This window comes from Mastomys coucha, unplaced genomic scaffold, assembly GCF_008632895.1.
Source record: "Mastomys coucha isolate ucsf_1 unplaced genomic scaffold, UCSF_Mcou_1 pScaffold4, whole genome shotgun sequence".
NCBI lineage: Eukaryota > Metazoa > Chordata > Mammalia > Rodentia > Muridae > Mastomys > Mastomys coucha.
The window spans coordinates 21,330,963-21,336,247 of NW_022196910.1; positions in this window are offsets into that span (position 1 = coordinate 21,330,963).

A 5,285-nucleotide genomic window follows, 5' to 3' on the forward strand; every position below is an offset into this window, starting at 1 on the left:
CCCCACACTACTCCCCGCACCCCCACCAAATGCTGAGATTTAGAGTTGTGAACTACCAAGAGCATCCTTCTACATTAAACTCACTTAAGGCCCTACAAAAACAACAGTAAGGAGGCAAAGGCAATGGCTTAGAGGGTCCTGACTCCTAGACCTGGGAGACTCACACATGCACTGCAGCATGTGCATGCACACACAAACACACACACATATATGCACACACACATGTGCACACACAGAGAGACACATAGTATAAATAAGCATAATAACTTTTAAATTACAACAAGGAAACCAGACAAACTCCCATATACACACTTGAAGCTGTCACTTTCACACAATCCTTTGGGTCCCTGAGGGAGGAAATGGGCTCACCGAGTCTCCCTCAGTCATAGATCCCTTTATGTTATTATAGCCTTTGCTCCATGATACTGACTCCTACTCTCCCCTCTAGATGAAAAAGAACATATGAACAAATAGAGACATCTCTCAGTTCCCTCAGCAGAGGCCTGAAACCCACTGAGGTATGCTGATAAAGGAACAAAGCCTGTGGTGGTTTGAATGAGAATGAATGGTCCTCATGAGCTCAAATGTTTGAATACTTGGTCTCTGGCTGGTGGACCTGTTTGGGAAGTTTCAGGAGGTGTGGCCTTGTTGGAGGATGTTACTTGGGGGTGGGCTTTTAGGCTTCAAAGGACTCATACCATTCCCCATAACATGCCCCATACTCCCTCCCCCTTTCTCTTTGCCTCCTGCCTGTAGATCAAGATGCAAGCCCTCAGCTGTGGCTGCCGTGCCTTTGTTCCACCATCACAAGCCAGTTAACAATCTTTTATAAGTTGCCTTGGTCATGGTGTCTTGTCACAGCAAAAGAAAAGTAACTAAGAAAAGCCAGGCAGTGGTTGCACATGTCTTTAATGTCTTCATTTGGGAAGCAGAGGCAGGCGGATCTTGGAGTTCAAGATCGACCTGGTCTACAGAGAAAAGCAACTAAGGCAGAACTCATGGCCCGTGCCCATGTAAGAGTCAGACACTAAACAGGTACTGAGTTCCTCATGTCCAGTACTAAGGAGTTTCTGGCATTGGCTGCTATCACCACCAGTCCTGACAGGTATCCCTGACAGGTGAATTACCTCATCTGCTTTTTTCGGCTCTCACTGCCCTACAATAGCTATGGTGCAACATTGGGCAATTATGGACAGATGAGTGGAGCAAGCCTTGGCCACAGAAGGACTCAAAGCAGATGCAGTCCAGCTGACTCCAGCCTCCAAAAGAGGCACAGAGTACACAGTGCCTTTATGGTACGGTGATTATTGTGTGTTCCCCGTCTTTGCTTCATTACCTCATGTCTGCTGCTTTGACCATAAACACAGACGAAATGCCAAGATACAGAGTACCGTCACCAGGAAACCCAGCTTCTTGCGCCAGACCCACCTTTGGGCTTTTGGACCTGTTTGCTGTGTTTGTTTAAAGATGGCAGGGGAAAGGTACCCATGGAATCGTGCTCGTGTGTTTTCTCTTTGGTTATGTCTTAAAACCCAGGAACCAGGGCCAGTCAGTCTTCCTTATTATAGTGACCTGGCTCGACCATTCTCCCAACCTCAATCCCAGCGAATGTGCATCCCCTCTTCTTCCTCTATCTGTCTGCCCAAGATCCTGTAAGCTAAGTGGCATAATACAGTATTCAAGAAATATGCAAAGCACAGATTTCTCTTCTTTGTGATTCTATCCATAGCAGGGGGAGGAAAAAAAGAGTGTTGATTATCTTAACCTGTACATAACTTGTGGTGCAAAAAGATCCTCGTCAAATAATCCTCCCTTAATACACCCCTTTTGCCATTGTAAACTAAGACATGACCTTCAAGTATTTATAACCAGACAATACAACGTTTGTGTGTTATTTAATTAGCTTATTACTTTTGTTAATGTACATTCCTGTGGTTGGTCTACTCTCCACTCAACCTGAAATCAAAACTGCAAGGGATTAAAACATTGCTTTTACCAATACATCCATTTTTTTTGCTCCATTAAAAAAAAATACTTTAACTCCTAGCCAACATCTCTTAGTGTTTGGAGGTTACATCATAAAAATAACGAATTTGTTAAGTCCAAGAAAAGTGTTAGAACACTAAGTCATTGTGTAAACGTTTGGCATAGCAGAGGGTTTGGGTTAAAAAGAAGAAGAATGTGAAAGATCCAGCTGTCATTTTTATATCTAATCCTCATTATCAAGTGATTCTTATCAAACTGGGAAGTGTCCATCTGGCACCAAACGCTACACTGGCGATGTTAATTCAATAAATCAGAGAGGCTATTCCCTGTCATCTATGGGCTCAGATGGGAGAGAGAGAAACAGTGGCTTTCATAAATCCTGAGTTCCTAGCCAAAGGCCTTTCAGAGCTCTTGGCTGAATAATCAGCTGTCTGGGATTGTGAAAGCAAAGGGGGTTTATGGAGCTGAGGAGGGAGCTCTCTACTTAGCCCATAAAGGGGATCAAAGTGTATAACTTAATACCCTACATAGTTATCTAACAGTTGTTATATCTGTTTAACCCATGATAAAATTAAAACCAAAAAGAATTAGGAAACTTGCTCACATATCATGCAAGGATATATATGTTGTGAGGGAACACAAACTACCCCCCTCCCCCTGCCATCCCCCCACAATGTCCATGACTTAAAACAGGATCAGAGAGTGCTGCCTGCCCCTACTGATGATGCCATTCCGCTCTCATAGGTTGCCTGGCATAAGGTTATGTCACCCAGGGAGCCGGGTCAGCTGATGAGGTCAAGCTATCCAATGATACAACAAATGTTATTATGTGCCAGTTATTATACTAGGTGCTAGAGTAATATAAAAGTGAAAAATAAGCAACCCCCCTCCCCAAATCCTCACTGGGTCTGTATTATATTGTAGGGAGCTAGACGAGCAAATTAGTTCATTCAGCTGTCAATCAGCGATAGGCGCAGGGAGGAAAAAGAGAACACGATGTGGGAGGGGCAGTTTCATAGCGATGGCCAGCGAGTCTTCTCCAAGGAAAAGACTGGAACAGACACTGAAGGAATCAGAAGAAGGAGAAGAATGTGAGCAGTGTAAATACCACGGGATGAGTAGAAGCAGCTCCATACATTTGAGGAAAGCATTTAAGATGCTGTCGGGGCCACAGCAGAGCAAGCAAGAGAGGAAGCTGAAAGAAAGGAAGCAGAACACAGTGCTAAAGACGTAGGAGACCCCAGCAGAACACAGTGCTAAAAACGGAGGAAACCCCAGCAAGGCATTGCAAACTCTGTAGCCGGTTGAATTCGACTCCGTGCGAGCTGCAAATTTTTCTGCAGAAAAGAAACATGCTCTGATTAACATTTTCGGAGAATTACTCTAATTAGCAGTTGACTTAGCTGCCAATAGTTAACAAAGCCCCAAATACCAAGAGAATGAGAGGCTGGGTGGCAGAGAGAAGAGCATGCATGGCCTTTGGATTTAGACAAGAGTGTGTCCAGACCTCAGACTTCGCTGGCACTGCTAATTGTGCTAGCGGGAAATTCAGTTTCTTTAAATGCAAGAGAAATTATATGACCTGCCATATAGAGTCATTATTTCTAAGTCACCTGAAACTTAATAGTTACTAATAAAATATAGAAGCCGGGAGGTGGTGGTACATGCCTTTAATAGCACTTGGGAGGCAGAGGCAGGCGGATCTCTGAGTTCGAGGCCAGCCTGGTCTACAGAGTGAGTTCCAGGACAGCCAAGGCTATACAGAGAAACCCTGTCTCGAAAAACCAAAAATAAATAAATAAATAAAATATAAAAGGATGCTACTTTAGTCATGTAATTTAGTGATTATATTGGATTATTTTATTATTAAAAATAACATAGGTGTCTTAGTCAGGGTTTCTGTTCCTACACAAACATCATGACCAAGAAGCAAGTTGGGGAGGAAAGGGTTTATTCAGCTTACACTTCCACATTGCTGTTCATCACCAAAGGAAGTCAGGACTGGAACTCAAGCAGGACAGGAAGCAGGAGCTGATGCAGAGGCCATGGAGAAATGTTACTTACTTGCTTCCCCTGGCTTGCTCAGCTTGCTCTCTTATAGAACCCAAGACTTCCAGTCCAAGGATGGCACCACCAAAATGGGCCCTCCCTCCTTGATCACTAATTGAGAAAATGCCCCACAGCTGGATTTCATGGGAGGCTTCTTTCTCTGTGATAACTCCAGCTTGTGTCAAATTGACACACAAAACCAGCCAGTATAGTAGGTGAGGCTTTGATTGCATAGTATAGCTTCTGTTTCTATTACAGTAGTGTATTAGTAAAAAACATGAAGAATAAAGGGTATGTTCTTTTTCTTTTTTTTTTTGTTTTGTTTTTGTTTTTGTTTTTTTTATTTTTCAAGACAGGGTTTCTCTGTGTAGCCCTGGCTGTCCTGGAACTCACTCTGTAGACCAGGCTGGCCTCGAACTCAGAAATCCGCCTGCCTCTGCCTCCCAGGTGCTGGGATTAAAGGCCTGTACCACCACTGCCTGCCATATGTTCCTTTTCTAATAAACAAAACAAACAAATCAAACTGTCTTGGGGCCAGAGAGATGGTCAAGCGCACTTGCTGCTCTTGCAGAGGACTAGGGTTCAGTTCCCAGCACCTGCATGATAGCTCAAAATCACCTGTAATTTCAGATCCGGGGATCCCACACCTCTGGCCTATGTGGGGATTCACACCCATGTATGTGCAAGCACTCACACACAATTAAAGCAATAAAAATAAATAAACTCTTTGCCAGGCACAGTGGTACATGCCTTTAATCCTAGCACTTGGGAGGCAAAGGCTGGCAGATCTTTGTGAGTTTAAGAATCCCTGTGAGTTCGAAGCCAGCCTAACCTATGTAGTGAGTTCCATGATAGCCAGAGCTACCTAGTAAGATCTTGTCACAAACAAACAAACAAAAAGCCCACAAAGCAACAAACAAACAAACAAAACCCTTAAATTTTAAAAATTGTGTGCCATTTAAAAGCATATGTAAAATTAAAGCAAATAATGCATTGAATCTCACTATTTATAGTTTTAATAATTAGGATTTATACTTGGAGCTGGAGAGATGGCTCAACAGTTAAGAACACTGGCTGCTCTTTCAGAAGACCCAGACTCAATTCCTAGCATCCACATGGTGGTTCACAACCATCTGTAGCCCTAGTTTCAAGGGATCTGATTCCACCTTTTGGCCTCTGTGGGCACCAGGCATGCATGTGGTATAGAGACATACAGACTGACAAAACACTTATTCACATAAAAATCATTT